Source organism: Euprymna scolopes, chromosome 29, assembly GCF_053919585.1.
Source record: "Euprymna scolopes isolate OS-2025 chromosome 29, ASM5391958v1, whole genome shotgun sequence".
NCBI classification, from domain to species: domain Eukaryota; kingdom Metazoa; phylum Mollusca; class Cephalopoda; order Sepiida; family Sepiolidae; genus Euprymna; species Euprymna scolopes.
In genome coordinates this window covers 61,670,118-61,687,703 of record NC_136510.1, presented here as the reverse complement: position 1 = coordinate 61,687,703, position 17,586 = coordinate 61,670,118, and the positions used below count along the sequence as shown (strand labels likewise).

Genomic DNA, 17,586 nt, shown 5'->3' with positions numbered 1-17,586 from the left:
TAAACTAGAGAAATGGGCGCTGCTTTACAATTTGTAATTGTACTGAGGGCGACAACTCTCTTGGACTTAAGAGATCCGTTCATTTTTTCATCTAGGACGTTCAAATAACATTACTTTTTATTGAATCAAAACATAAAAAATGAAAGCTGCGACAATTTTTTATGTAACAAAGTTGATAACATTAATAATACAAAATGTAGTTTTTACACGACTTTTGAGAGAATCGTTTCTGTTTTCATCTCATAATTTACCAACGAACCAACAATATTTTCATTAGATGAAAACATTTAAAACATAAAAAGCTGCGGCAACTTTTTTCTACATTTTTTGCGACTACTTTTTTAAAAAGTAAATGTTATGATAAGGCGTTTTAAAAAATTAGCTTTTAACCTAGCGAAAATGTGACATGAGGGAATTATAATTTCTTATATTTTATATGTTTATAGTTTATAATTTTTTATATTTTATATGTTTATAGTTTATAATTTTTTTATTTTATATGTTTATAGTTTATAATTTTTTATATTTTATATGTTTATAGTTTATAATTTTTTATATTTTATATGTTTATAGTTTATAATTTTTTTATTTTATATGTTTATAGTTTATAATTTTTTATTTTATATGTTTAAAGTTTATAATTTTTTATATTTTATATGTTTATAGTTTATAATTTTTTATTTTATATGTTTATAGTTTATAATTTTTTTATTTTATATGTTTATAGTTTATAATTTTTTTATTTTATATGTTTATAGTTTATAATTTTTTATATTTTATATGTTTATAGTTTATAATTTTTTATATTTTATATGTTTATAGTTTATAATTTTTTATTTTATATGTTTATAGTTTATAATTTTTTATTTTATATGTTTATAGTTTATAATTTTTTTATTTTATATGTTTATAGTTTATAATTTTTTTTATTTTATATGTTTATAGTTTATAATTTTTATATTTTATATGTTTATAGTTTATAATTTTTTATATTTTATATGTTTATAGTTTATAATTTTTTATATTTTATATGTTTATAGTTTATAATTTTTTATATTTTATATGTTTATAGTTTATAATTTTTTATTTTATATGTTTATAGTTTATAATTTTTTTATTTTATATGTTTATAGTTTATAATTTTTTTATTTTATATGTTTATAGTTTATAATTTTTTTATTTTATATGTTTATAGTTTATAATTTTTTCAAAAATTTATTCGAAAACAAGGATGAAAAAATTTTTTAAAAAAAAGGGCTTTTTTTTTTTTTTTTACTGAACAAAGCTTATAATATTAACAATACCAACATCTAGTTTTCAACATAAATAATAAATCGCAGTTTTATTTGATAAAAATTACAATTCCTCTGCAACTATCGTCGTATTTTTATCCTTTATAATGTAGTTAAAAACTAGATGCTGGTATCGTTATTTATAATTTATATATTTAGTTATTTATATTTATATGTTTATAGTTTATAATTTTTTCAAAAATTTATTCGAAAACAAGGATGAAAATATTTTTTTAAAAAAAAGGGCTTTTATTTTTTTACTGGACAAAGCTTATAATATTAACAATACCAACATCTAGTTTTCAACATAAATAATAAATCGCAGTTTTATTTAATAAAAATTACAATTCCTCTTTATCACAGTAAAAACTTTATCACAGTAAAAACTTTATCACAGTAAAAACTTTATCACAGTAAAAAAAAAAAGTCGCCACAGCTTTAAAAGTTTTATCCTTGTTTTATTAAAAAGTTTCATTCTTTGTATTTTTTAAAGGAAAAAAAGAAAACCAGCACTCCCTTCCTTCCTCTAACTACCTGACATAATTTTCAGACAGCCTTTTGATTTCTGAGATTCACACTGACGCACTTTGTCCAGTTCATTTACACTAGAATTTCTCGCTTTTGGGGGCTAATTAAGCCATATTTTATACAAACAACGTCTGTGTGTTTTTTTTATTATTATGTATTATTTAATTCAATATCTTAGGACTTTACTAATTATCTTTGAAATAGTCCAGAAAAGTTGAAAACTAATATTTATCATTCAAAGAATTTTTACAATTAATTTGTTTAGCTTCAAAATTTAGCTGAATTTAGCTTCCGAATGTCGTGAAAACATTTTTCATTATAAGATTTTTTTCAGGGGTACAAATAGTTTTTTTTCCTTTTGGAAATTACTTTACGAGCAAAAATAGCCGAAAAAATAGGGGGATGTAGATTTGAAAACCGGTTTATCATTTTTTTTTTTTTACTTCTCCGACTAGTTTTTGATTGTAGTTGAAAAGTTAATTTCCAAAAGGAAAAAAATATTTCTACACCTGAAAAAAAAAAAGTTTTCATGGCTAGCTCATTAATTCAGATAATTTCGAAGCTAATTTATTGTAAAAATCCTTTAGAAAGATAAATATTAGTTTTCTGGGTCTATTTCAAAGATAATTAGTATGTCCTAAGATATTGAATTAAATTAAAAAAGCGCTTTGTTTGTTTAAAAAAAAACCCAGCTTAATTAGCTCTCAAAATCGAGAGATTCTCACTTCATTTAACCGAAAGAAAACAAAGTCTTCGTCTAATGGATTATACGAGAGCCCAAAATTTCAGACAGTCGAAATGCTGTCTGAAAATGACTTCAGGTAGTTCAATAGGAGGTAGGGGGTGCTGTTTTTCTTTTCTTTTTTTTCTCCCAGACGTGTTTCCGTACATTCCTATCGTGAAGGTTTGTCTAATTTCTACCAATTTTTAATGCAATTATTTTTCTATGTTCCTGCTTATTTTATTTTATTTTTCCAGATTATGTTACACTGAAAGTTTAACATTCATTCAAGCAAGGAATATATGTAATTTTTATATGCAAGGAATCTTGCATATAAAAATTATGCCAAACTTGTAATCAAAAAAAAAAAAGTAGAAATAATTTTTGCAATTATAATTTTTTGTGTGAAAATATTAAATAAACAATGCTTAATTCAATGATAATATCGGTAGTTTGAGAAATTCATTTTTCTTCAATTTATATCGAATTCATTAATACAGACTTTGGGGCCTTTTTTTTTTGTAATGTTCATGCAATTTTTTTGGTAATTGTTACACTTTACGATGCTTTATTTTTATAAAAAAGCAAAAATCCTGTCTGCTCATCCTATCTGAAAAAATTCACTATATCCTGTCTGCTCATTCTTCGGCTAACATTCACATTTGTGGTGACTTCAATGTTCACAATGTGGAATGGCTGACCAACTCAAACAAGACAGATGATGAGGGGAGGTTCTGTCATGATTTCGCCATTGCCTATGTCCTCACTCAGATTGTCCACATGTACCCGATACTACCGGTCAGTATGCAAGCCTTCTAGACCTTTTTCTCACACTTTCCTCTGAACTATGTTCATGTTCCATTCAATCTCCTCTGTGATCTTCCGACCACTCGGTTGTATCAGTTAAGATAAAAATGAAATGTAATAAGACGTACCTCTCCACCGCACTGTATATCAATACTCTATGGATGACTGGGAGAGCTTCCGCACATTTATATCTGATCTACCTGTGCATTTCATGTTTAAAAAGGATGTGCCCTCTATAGTATCAGACCTGACCGAATGGATAATTGTAGGCATAAACCGATTCATACCATCCAAAAATTTCCAACAAAAACCTAACAGCCAGCCATGGTTCTCCCCAGAATGTGCTGTTGCCATTGCGCACAGAAATAACTTTTTCCATAGCTACCAATGTAATAGATGTACTGAGACTAAAGCTGCTTTCAGGACTGCCAGCAACCACTGTAAAAGAGTAATAAAACATGCAACAGAGCTATATGCTCAGTCTGTTAAATCCAAAGTAGCTGAGTTGGCTTGGCTTGGTTCCAACCAGTTTTGGCAAATCGCAAACAGAATCCTGAACAGAAGTGTGCGTTCTATCCCAACCATCATCAATGGACCTGAGGTCATCTCGTCACCATCAGACAAAGCCGAACTATTTGCCAAGAACTTTGCAGCTACCTCAACACCCTGGAAAACCTCATCAGTATACCCTGTATTTAAGAATTCGGGTGATAAGTCATTCCCCTCTCAGTACAGACCAATAAGTTTCCTGTGTGTCATGAGTAAGTTGCTGGAATCTATATTAAATAAAGAAGTAGTCAACCCCCTTAGCAGAAATAACCTTCTTAGTGACATGCAATATGGTTTCCGTTCTGATGTGCTAACGGTTATATCTCATAGGATTAGTGACAATTGCTCTTGAAATATCAATTGCTCTTGAAATATCAATATACATAAACGATAAGGTATGGCATAAAGGCCTACTTCACAAGATTTCCAGCTACAGTATAACTGGAAATGTTTTCTCAATTATAAAATCGTTTCTCTCTGATAGGCTCATAAGAGTAGTGGTTGATGGGCAGAAATCAGAAGCCCGCAGTATTAATGCTGGAGTTCCTCAGAGGTCCATCCTGGGCCCAAATCTTTTCCTGATCTACATCAATGATCTCCCAAAACACTTACTTAAATCATTTGTTGATATCTATGCTGATGACACGATCATCTATGGCAACACATCAAAGGCTGTAAATGACAAAGTTCTCTCTGATTCTCTCTCCTCTGATCTTGAGTGCATGGTACAGTGGGGGATGAGGTGTCTGGTTACTTTTAATGCATCTAAAACCAAACTTCTATCTTTATATCATCAACGCTCTGATCCCCATCTAGCATCAATTAAAATGGCTGGCTCTCGTCTTGGTGGGGGGGTCCATGTTTTGACAAGCTTCTGGGCTTGACCTTTTCTCTTGATCTGAAATGGAACACATACATCAAGTCTGTTGCCAAGGTCATTGGAAAAATGGTAGGATCCTTCTACCGCTCCAGAAGATATCTCACTACTGATGCAATTCTCTATCTATATAAAAGCCAAGTACGTCCAAGGATGGAATACTGCTGCCACATCTGGGCAGGAGCTGCTAAAAACAGCTTATCCTGCCTTGATAGAGTACAAAATAGACTTCATGGCTTAGTGGGGGATTCCCTTTTCTCTTCCCTGCAACCTCTCTCCCACAGAAGAGACGTTGTGAGCCTGTCGTTGTTTTATCGTTATTTCCATGGCAAGTGCTTGGCTGAGCTCCAATTTCTAGTTCCCCCTTGTCAATCTTTCACGAAAAATGCCCATCTAGCTGAAACCACTGTCAATAATTTTCCCCACTCTTTATCTGTGTCTAAATCAAAGCGTAGATTCCATGAACAAAACTTCTTTCTCGGAAGTGCACGACTGTGGAACTCTCTTCCGTTTGCCTGTTTCCCACCTTACTACAACTTGGATGTCTTCAAGTCCAACATAAACAAATTCCTGATAAACCGCCCCCTTCAGTAAGACACTTTATCAAATCTCCATTACTAACGATTACTATTATATTATCCCATTGATTACTGTACACGCAATAACCCTTATCCCCGAGTGGCTTCCAGGTCTTGATAAGTGGTGACTACCATGTAAAAAAAAAATAAAATAAAAATAAATTCATGCATTTTTTAACTACTGAAAACCATAACTTTAGTAGTAAAGGTATTCTTTTAAACAAAATAATAATTTCCACTTAGATATAAGTAAAAATAATGTGTTCGTTATATTCCGTGATAATTATTATTTGATAAATACTGAAATTTTCATTAGAATTGGTTAATTTCCTGATTTTAGGTGATTTTTTTAAGTAAAGGGAGGGCTCAAAATGTTTACATTTTGAGCATCGGCATTCATTTTTTAAGTCTTTCAAATATAATCAAAAAGTAGTCGGAAACCTACACAAAAAAAATCATGATAAACCGGCTTTCAAAACTATGTCTCCCATTTTTTCATCCATCGTTGCTTGTACCTATTAAAAATAATTCCATTTCTTTTTAATTATTTTTTTCTTAGTAATCCTGGATCTCAATTGTTTCAATTTTTTTTTTTTTTTTTTTTTCAGGATTTTATAAAATTTTTTTCAGGATTTTATAAAATTTTTTTTAGGATTTTATAATTCAGAAAAGAAAAATAAATATATTCCTTACGCTGATGTTAAAACACCATCAGGCGTACCAGAAAAATAATATATTACATATGAAATTTCTGTGAGGATTGTTATCATTGTTGCCATCACATGAAATATTTTTTTTTTATATTGTATTATTTTTAGTGGAAATATTTAATAACACCAAATCCAACAGTATTATCGATAGTACGAGAAATTAATTTTTTCTGTAGGCTGTTTTTTAACTCAGTCAACGATGGGTACTTTTGCTAGTATATTGGGTTAAAAAACAGCCTACAGAAAAAGGACTCTGATTTTTTTTGATTTTTTTATTACATTTTCATCCCAAACAAGGCAAATTGCCACTTTGGTGTAGGGGGCTACTATCAGGGGCAACAACTACTGGGGTACTATGTAGGGATTTGGCCAGCAAGATGTCGGTTCACGTTACACTTGAACTTCTGCACGTCAGTACTGTTGGGGAAGCAGGGACCTTGAATGGAATTCCAAAGTCTAGCGGTTCTGGGGAAGAAACTATTGGAGTAAAAAGATCTTTTACATCTACGGATCTCTACAGTGTGCCGGTGGGATTTAGTAGCCTGTCGGGTTTGTCGAGGGTGTCACGTCGTGGGGGCACAAGTGATTGCAGTTCGTCAGAGCATTCACCATTAAAATACTTGTAGAAAAGGCAGAGGGATGCAACATTTCGTCGATGGGACAGAGGCTGAAGCTTAGATGCCAGTTCAGGGCCTATCAGGTTTGCGACTCTCTTTTGAACCTTGTCAAGGAGTGAGAGACTAGTAGCAGATGCACCAGCCCAAATGTGACAGCAATACTCCATACATGGGCGAATGGTGGCCTTATAGAGGTACAGGATACTTTCGGGTGTTAGTAGTTGTCTAGCATGGTAGAGAGAGCCCACCTTTCTTGCAGCAGCCCTGGCAATGCCTTCAATGTAATTGTTCCAATTCATGTTTCCTGTGAACGTTAGGCCAAGGACTTTGAAAGATGTACTCTCAGATAAAGAGTCGTTGACCATAGGTGGTAGAGAGGGTTTCTTGTAATTATTGAATGAAACTAGTTTAGTCTTGGCAGTATTGAACGTGACCATCCATTTTTGTCCCCATTCCACCACAGATTGGAGGTCTTCCTCTAGTGTTTCTGCCATTTCTTTAGAAATGTGTTCATTCGTCTTCCTGTCGTGCCTGCCATAGAGTGTAGTGTCATCAGTGTAATGCCATCTCAGAGGCAATGTTGTCGGGGAGGTCATTTATGAATATCAGGAACAATAGAGGTCCAAGGATAGAACCGTGGGGCACTCCCGCATTTATATCATATTGTTTAGATGTACGACCGTCGAGGACAACCTGGATTTTTCTCTTATCTAAGAAGGATTTATGTTAAGTATTCTACCAGTGATACCATATGATCTAATTTTCCTGAGGAGACCCTCATGCCATACCCTGTCAAAAGCCTTAGATATATCTAGAGCTACCGCTCTGCCCTCCCCCGCTTTGTCCAGTGAATGGTATATACGTTCAGAGATTACAGTTAGGATGTCTGCTGTGGAACGGGCTTGTCTAAATCCATATTGTTTGTCAGTCAGAAGTTTAGCATCTAAGGTGATGGACTAAAGCATGGTTAATTAAGGTCTCAAATATTTTTGCCAAAAGTGGGAGGAGGCTAATGGGGCGATAATTTAATGGGTCAGTCCTTTCGCCAGAATTCTTGAATACTGGTACAACAGAAGCAGTTTTCCAACAGCCCGGAAAGCAAGCTTCATTAAGGCATCTGTTGTAGAGTTTGGAGAGAACTGGAGCTACTTCAGCAGAGCACTTTTTTAATAGCACAGCTGGGATGAGATCAGGTCCACATGCTTTTGAAATGTCAAGGTTTTTTATGATAGCATGCACCTGAACAGGGGTGATTTTCAGATCGTCTAGCGTGGCATCTGTCCGCATAGGAAAGTCAGGCAGGGGGTGGTTGGAAGGGTCCAGTGTAGAGTTGGAGGCAAACCGACTAGAAAGCATGTTAGCCTTATCGGTTGCTGAGGAGACAACCTCGTGATTGTTGGTTAGTGGGGGAATTGTTGAGTGCCCATTATTTACTACACTGTTGTCTCGAGTTCCTAGTTTTTGTGCTTCGATGCGCTTTTTAGTGGTTTCCGTAAATTCTCTCTTAGCTGTCGCTATTTCTTTCTTAACGTTATTTCTAGCTTCTATATACTTCAATCTGTTTGAACTGGACTTATGTCGGTTAAACCTACGGTATGCATGCTGCTTTTGAGCAATGGCAGTTGCGCAAGTCGACGTAAACCATTTATGAATATATAATAGCTTATGAAAAGGAAGGGTTGTAAAGAGATAGCTTCGAATTTGGGGGTATCAAAACGAAAGCAAAATATGATGAAAGCAAAAATAAAATAGAGAAACCCCATAATTTATTATACCATACCTGTTCACACTGAAACACTTATCACAATATTCTGTGGATCTATATTAAAAAACCTTGTTAAACTTTGTGGCATATTTCCATTCTATGAAGGTCAGGCGTGAACGAACACCCCATAATTTTATTATACCATATTTCTTAAAACTGAAACATAATTATCAAAGTATACTTACGCACATAGATATGAAAAATCCTTATTAAAGTTTGTGCCTATTTCCATTCTATGGAGGCCAGGCGCGAACACAGACCCCACAATTTTATTATACCATCCCTATTTTAGTTGAAACATACTTACCAAAGTATTATTATGTACATCTATATCAAAAACACTTGTAAACGTTTTTTTTAATTTTTAAATTTTTTATTTCCATACTTTGTGGACCAGTCGCGTACGCAGACCCCACAATTTTAATGAATCATCATTATGCCAGTTCAAACATACCCATTCCTGTGTCTTGATACATCTTCTATCATTATATGTGATCAGTTTTCTATAATAGTCAACCATATAGGAGCCTATTCGTGACCAGACACACACACACAGACGTTCAGCTTTATATATATATATATATATAAGAACAAGTAGTCTATAAAAAATGTTAAAAAACACTGTTAAAAAGAGTTTAAAACATTTAATTTTATAAATTTTATAAACACTAAATAAGTAGATAGTCCTTAATCCGCAGAGTTTTGAAGAAATACTTTTCTTCTCATCAGAGGGTAGGATTTAGCAAAATGCGGGATCAGATTTTGCTTGCAAAAGTATTAAATGAAACTATAAGTAAGTTATAGATCTTACTTGGTAACAAAAAGTGAAGCAGAAGGAAAAGGTGAATAAAAAAGTGATTTCACGTGAATGGATAGTCTGGTGAAGGGTAAAATATCCAATGACGGTAAAATCCAAAGATGCAGAATCCAAGAAACTTAGTTAAATTTCCATTCCCACAAGTAAAATCTAACGGAATCGCGTAAATGGAAGATGATCCAAAGTAATCCAAAAGGCAGAAATCCGTGGAATAATTCACAAATACGTACAACGAAAGAATTCCAATATATCATTAAAAGAAAGATGTGCGTAAAAAAATTATACAGCTCGACTGTCGAGGCAAGGCATATATATATATATATATATATATATATATATATATATATATATATATATATATATATATATATAGTAATGTGATTGATAATTTAAAAATCAAATTATAATTAAATTAAAAATCCGTTTCATAAGAAGGAGCAACAACAAAATCAATAATTTGTACGATCGTTTCGGAAAACAATGTTTTTATTGTGGTAGACATCAAGTAACGGACAATAATTTTTACATATAGTATTTTTAACAAACAAAGTTTCCTCATCAGCAAAATAATGGGAAGGGTTTCTATTATATGTAAAAGACACCATAAATAAACCTAGCATTAAAAGTAAGGCAGATGTATCTTTTAATTTTTCGCCTTTTTAAATCAGGAACTATAGTTAAAGTAATCATATAGATGCTTGTTATAGCTTTTCAGCTTATGAAATGATAAATTCTCAAGATTTAAGGTTATGTCTAAGAAATTAACAATTTTTTTATTAGGGTCGATTTTTATACTAAGTCCATAATTTTTAAATAATTTATGTAGAGCTTTAATTGCTTTTTCTTAATTATTATTTGTAGAGTTAGTTACGAAAAGTGCATCATCTCTGTATAGTCCTCCTTCAAGTTTGAACTGTTTGTGGAGTATACAATGAATTTCATTTAAAAAGAAAAGGCCAACTAGATCGGTGACCTGATGGTTAAACCCTCCATATTCCAAAAATCTAGAGACAAGTTTAGCCAGAGAATTTTTTAAAATATTAGATAGGAACTTTAAAGCCCCCCATAGATATAATAAAATTTTCAATAAGAATACAATCAAAGTCTCTTACTCTACTATGCCTAACCTTCATCAAAAAATAATTAGTTCAAATAGTAAAAAAATTAATAAGCTACAAAATACAATTATACAAAATATAGCAGACTGTAACTGTAGAAGAAAAAATAAATGTCCCCTACAAGGCTCATGTAAAATAAAAAATGTAATCTATAGCTGCACAGTATCAAAAACCCCAAACCTACATGAATCTATTAACAGCCATAACTCAACCACCAGATTAAATAATGACACCAACTTTAACCAATCTACCAATCAATTACAAACCAACCCACCATATAATAATTCAGCACCAGACCTAACGGAAATAATCACAATAAACAAGAGGCAATATATTTTGGTTCCACATCTGGCCTAATAAAACATAGAATTTCAACGCACAAATATTCTTTTAAAAATAACTCTCTGTCAAACCAAACTACTCTATCCAAGTATATTTGGCAACTCAAGAATAACAATATTTCTTTCAAGTTGAAATAGCAAGTAATTGAATCTTGCAAACCATATAAACTAGGAGATAAATTCTGTGCACTATGTACAAAAGAGACCCTAAAAATTTTGAAATATAAAGATATAAAAAATACAGCCACCCTATTAAATTCAAGAGAGGAACTAATCTTCACATGCAGTCATAAACTATGGTTTAAATTTAATAAATATAAACCACCTTAAATCATTAAAAATTACTTATTAGTAAAAATAGATTATAATATTTTTTTATTATTCTGTAATAAATTAAGTTAGACTAATTATCTCTCTTGCATTCTTTAATTAAAGAAATCTGACTAATTATCTCTCTTGCATTATTTAATTATACAAATATCATTATCCTCCCCTTTCTTTCGAATTTTAAATCTTGGCGATTTTTAATCAAAAGTATGCTAACGGATATAAATTATTTCACAAGCGTTCCTTTTGAAAATTTATCATTTCATAAGCTGAAAAGCTATAACAAGCATCTATATGAGTACTTTGACCATAGTTCCTGATTTCAAAAGGCGAAAAATTAAAAGATACATCTGCCTTACTTTTAATGCTAGGTTTATTTATGGTGTCTTTTACATATAATAGAAACCCTTCCCGATATTTTGCTGATGAGGAAACTTTGTTTGTTGAAAACACTATATGTAAAAATTATTGTCCGTTACTTGATGTCTACCACAATAAAAACATTGTTTTCCGAAACGATCGTACAAATTATTGATTTTGTTGTTGTTTCTTCTTATGAAACGGATTTTTAATTTAATTATAATTTGATTTTTAAATTATCAATCACATTACTAAATATTGAATTAGCTCTAGGATATTTACCTATCGAGCTTATTATACATCTAAATTACAACGAGCACTTTTTCTTTCCCTGTATTTAAATTAAACTAGTAATTTTACTATTACATTAAAATACACTCTGCTCTTTAGACTATTGTTCTAATCTCCTTTAAATTGTAAGTTGTTGGTATGTCCGGTGTATATAAAGTCCGTTGGTAGTATGGAACTTTGATTAATTTCGATAGAAAATACCTCCCCTCTTCACAAAGAAAACACAAGTATATTCAAAATGGCAGAAGAGAACAGGTCTGCACATAGAGGTTAGGACCGCAGTAAGATGTGACTAGTTAAAATTGTAGGTAGCTGGGGGGAAATTTTATTTTATTTATTTTTGTTATAAACATTTATTGGCTATATATATTTTTTAATCTTGCTTAATTTGTTATTATTATTATTATTATTATTATTATTATTATTATTATTATTATTATTATTATTGGCTCACATGGAGCTTTCACACAAGTCAACAAACGATCTGATTGGAAACCTGTGGTGTTCTCTGGAAGCTAAGTGACAATAAGTCTCCCCAGATGTCCAGTTCTCTCCACATCCTTCGATAGCATTTGCAAATGAATTTGCATCATTCCAACAGCCTCTTACAATTGATTTCTCGCTGGCAGTGGCCATTGGTTTGTACTGGAATTTGAGTGGCACTAAGCCTCCCCAAAGTCCCAGTTCTTTTTGCGCTTGTCCAACCGAGGTCTGGCTGGCACTCTCTCCTCGGTCTTTTAGTCCTTCTTGACCCTTCTCAGCTCTTTGGTGTCACCTTTTTATTGGGAGGAGCGGTGGTGAAACTATGCGACGATGCATGATGGGGGTGTAGAACTTGTAGATATGCAGCTTCGGTGTTCTTCATTCCCTGTAACGCTTATTCGTTATATTGTCTTCTTGTATTATTCTCCGCATTCTAGGGTTTTCCTTAATATTTCAGTCGTTTTCATTATCGTTAGTCGTTGTATTTTTGCAGTTATTCCTCTGAGTCCAATTTCTGACATTCTTTTTTCGAAGTTTTTCGGAATTGTTTCTAGTGTTCCTAGTGCTCGGTACTATTTTGATTTTCTTCATCATTTAAATCCCTTTTAACTCTCTGGCTAGCTCTGTGTATTTGCTTCATTTCTCCTTTTCTTTCATACTCACCCTGTGGTCAGCTGGGACAGCAAAGTCTACGATTTGACAGGATTTTTCTTTCTTGTTAATTATTACATCTGGTCTTCTTGCTTGGATGGGTTTGTCCGTCTGTATGTCCATGTCCCATAGGATTTTGTTGTTCTCGTTTTCGAGTGCTGTTGTGGGTTTATGATTGTACCATTTGTCTGTACGCTCAACATGCAATCGTTTGCACAATTCCCAGTGTACCACCCTCCCCACTTGGTCATGCCTGTTTTGTATTCCCTTTGGGCCAGTTTGCTGCATTCACTTACTATATGGTTTATCGTTTCGTCTCTTTGTCCACAGAGTCTGCATTTGCTGTTTTTTTGTGTTTTATCGGATCTTGCTTTGATATTGTTGGTTCTTATCGAGTTATCTTGTGCTGCAGTTATTAGGGATTCAGTTTCTCGGTTTATATGTCCTTTTTGCATCCATGTCCAGGTGTTTTCGTTATTATCATCTTTTGTCATTCTTATGAATCTTCCGTGAAGTTGTTTCTCTTCCCATTTCTCTTTTCTCGTTTTGTCATTTGTCTCTCTGTTTTCTGCTTTGTTGTTTTTTCCGTGTCTTTCAATTCCATAATTATCCTTACAGTGTTTATGTATTTTTCTAGTTCTTTTTTTGTATCCTCCACACAGTCTTCTATACAGATCAGTCCTCTCCCGCCGTCTTTCCTTTTCACGTAGAGCCTGTCAATATCGTCCTTTGGGTGTAGTGCATTATGCATGGTAATGAGTTTCCTGGTTTTCTGGTCGAGTTGTCTCAGTTCTTCTTTTGTCCACCCTATAAACGGTCCAGAGTATCTTACTAGTGATACTGTCCATGTATTTATACCTGTAAGGGATATAACTGTGTTTAACTTATTTTATTTATTATTATTATTTTTTTTACTAATTTGTTATAAATATATTTTTTGTTGTTTATGTTTTTATTTTCTATTTTTTATTTTTATTGGTGTGTAAAGGGGTTTACTGGGCTTAATTTTTTTTCGTTTTACTTTTCGGTTATAATATTCTTTCTTTGTTTATGCATATAAATATTTTTTATAATGTCCCAGTAAAATTCCGGGTAAATTATGGTGTGATGGAGATAACTGTGTTTAAGTGTATTTCTTTTACTTTTTTTAAAATTTTACTGACTTATTATAAATATATTTTCGTGGTTTATTTGTGTTAATGTGTAAGGGGGCTAACTGGATTAAATTTCATGTATTTTTTTTTTGTTGTTATACTTTGTGGCTATAATATTCCTTATTTGTTTATGTATATTGATATTTATTTTTTCTGTGTTTCTTTCTTCGTATTTGTTACTTGTTAACTTGATCTTGTCTATTTCTCCTTCACGTCTACCTCAATCAATCTTCACTCATTCATTTTCATGTCTTTGAGGTGATACAAACAGACGTCTGCAGGCTGGTTTCCTGTAGAATTCTGTACATATAAAGCCGTTTTCCTTGATGTTGAGTTTGAAATCAAGGAGTGAGAAAGAGCCAGAGTTGTCTGGATGTTCTATGGTGAACTGCAGGTGAGGGTCAGTATTGTTAAATGTGTTAAAGATTTTAATGGTTTAGTCACGGGAGCATGTGAGTATGAGGATGTCATCTATATATCTCATGAAGAGAAGGTAGGAGTTGCAACTGCTGAGTGATTGTCTCTTGGGTCTATCCATGTAAGCAATAGCTAGGAGACCGGAGAGGCAGGAGCACATGGGTAGACCAGACACTTGCTTATAGGTGTAGTTTAAAAATATGAAGTATGTGTTACTGAAAACCACTCGGAGAAGTTGGTGGATGTCAGCAGTTTGTACACTTTAGATCTGCCTTACCCCTCAAAGACAAACTGAGATACACACATACAAAGATTTCAAGCATACACAACAAGTGCACTAACACACCCGACAAAATTTTTCACACTAACAACTTCCTATATATCCTCTCCATAAACGGTTATCCCAATTCCACCTTATTTTCACTCAAAAAAAGAAAAAAACGCCAACGTCAAACTCTCATATATCTGTTTTCTCAAGCTCCCCTTCTTCAACAATAGAATCTCCTCAGATATCCGTAGAGCCATACACCATGAGAAGCTAGACATAAAGTTTTTCCACACTTGCACCACCTTACAACGGTACCTAACCCGGAAACATTCACGACATACACCCCGACGCTTGCTCCCTGCCCAACTGCCCCATCCCAGATACAGGCTTATGTTTGCACACCCACGTGGTTTATGACCTGCAATGCACTAAATGCAGCAAATCCTACATAGAGAGTACCATTAGACCACTACACCAATGCATCAAAGAACATATAAACAGTAGAATCTCCTCATTCCACAAACATATTATTTCATGCAACAGCACACAACGTAACATTCACATTAGTATCCTTGCCTTGGAAATCTTAGAATTGCTGAAGTACTCCTTATCTCCAAATACAAACCTTCCCTGAATAACAGTCTGGAACTGAGCTCTCCCTTATCATTTGACTCCTAATAACAAGATGGCCCTGTCGGTGGGGCATTAGAATACGCCGACTGTCCCCCCTGCAGAGGGTAAAAGTCCCTCAATGGGGGTCCTGTATATGACCTTAAACTATATCCGATGGTGAGGCCCCAGCTTGCGGGCTTTGGGGAGTGTGGAGCCACCCTTTGATTGCCATTGCTCCCAGGTCCACTCTGACCCGGAGTGGTAGTACCTGTTAGGGTCCCAACTATGGGTTAAATAGAAACCGACTTGAAAACAACAAATATATTCTATTAAAAAAAATCTTCAAAATCTTTGGATTCGGCATTAAATAACCTGAAAAGGGTTGATATGCCGTAAAACAAAAACAACCAACAAACCAACCTAATAACAAGAGAACCATAGTAACAACAATATACAAAGTATAACATATAAAAAGATAAATATATAAATAAAATAATATACAATCTAATAAAAATATATATATAAAAAAGAAAAAGAAAATGACCACACACAGTAACATATGCATAGATTACGAGCTATATAGATAATAAAATGTCCCCATGATACATTACGGTAAAACTTGGAGATGAGATTATAATACAAACATATAAATAGATACGGACCAAAGAGCAAACGATAGGAGTTAGAAAGGTAGATAATAAGATACATATATTAATACACACACACGGACAAAATACTATGTATATGTATACATATTTTAGATTCCATATATGCAGACACCAGAATATATTACCCTATGCATTAATAACACCAAACACATTCATATGTAAGAATCAGATTTTAGATCTCCTCATATTAAAAAAAACAGTAAGAATAGATAAATAAAACTTAATAAAATAAGAAAGAAAAAAGAAAAAAGTAATGGAGACATGAAAATGAATGAGTGAATATTAGTTGAGGTAGACGTGAAGGAGAAATAGACAAGATCAAGTTAACAAGTAACAAATATGAAGAAAGAAACACAGAAAAAAAGTAAATATCAATATACATAAACAAATAAGGAATATTATAGCCATAAAGTATAACAAAAAATACATGAAATTTAATCCAGTTAGCCCCCTTACACATTAACACAAAAAATAGAAAATAAAAACATAAACCACGAAAATATATTTAAAATAAGTCAGTAAAATTTTTTAAAAAGTAAAAGAAATAAACTTACACGCAGTTATCTCCCTTACACCATAATTGACCCGGAGTTTTACTGAGACACTATAATAAAAAATAAATATTTATATACATAAACAAAGAAAGAATATTATAGCCACAAAGTGAAACGAAACAAAATACATGAAATTAAGCCCAGTTAATCCCCTTACACCCTAATACAAATAAAAAAATAGAAAATAAAAACACAAACAAGAAAAAATATATTTATAACAAGGTAGTAAAAAAAAATAATAATAATAATAATAATAATAATTCAAATGATAAAATAAAGTTAAACACAGTTATCTCCCTTACACCATAAGTTACGCAAATTTTACTCCGATACTATAATAAAAAAGAAAAAATCATAGCTGCGTCGCTAGTTTGAAACAATAATAGTAATAATAATAATAATAAGAAGAAGAAGAAGTAGGAAAATTATCATAATGATAATAAGATGAATAATAACAAGGTAGTAAAAATAATAATAATAATAATAATACAAATGATAAAATAAAGTTAAACACAGTTATCTCCCTTACACCATAAGTTACGCAAATTTTACTCCGATACTATAATAAAAAAGAAAAAATCATAGCTGCGTCGCTAGTTTTAAACAATAATAATAATAATAATAATAATAATAATAATAATAAGAAGAAGAAGAAGAAGAAGAAGAAGAAGTAGGAAAATTATCATAATGATAATAAGATGAATAATAATAAGAAACAAATAAATAAACAAAATACATTAACATAATGGGATAACAAATATCACCATAAGAATATATCCTAATAGAAAAAACATATAAATAAAATAATAATAATAATTGTTACAGGAAAAAGAACATTAGATAAGTTAAAATGAGATTAGGATAAACCGAGACTCGAACCTTGTCAGCAAAGTTAAGAATTAAAATGTTAGAAATCGGAATTTTAAAAAGGCCTATTGTTAAATTTTATTATTAAATAGTTAGATATGGTTTATATTGTAAAAAGAATTGATTGTTCATTCTTTTATGAAACTGAAAATTAAAAATGTCAGAACAAAAATTAATGAAATTAAAAATACATTGTTAAAAAATAGGTTAGTTT

General features: G+C 32.0%; 1 protein-coding gene across 9 annotated transcripts in view; it reads left to right on the top strand.

The window, feature by feature from the left end:
• LOC145252666 (cilia- and flagella-associated protein 337-like) overlaps nt 1–17,586 on the top strand; it is a 482,634-nt gene that overhangs the window by 430,809 nt on the left and 34,239 nt on the right. The gene's annotated exons all lie outside the window — the stretch shown is intronic.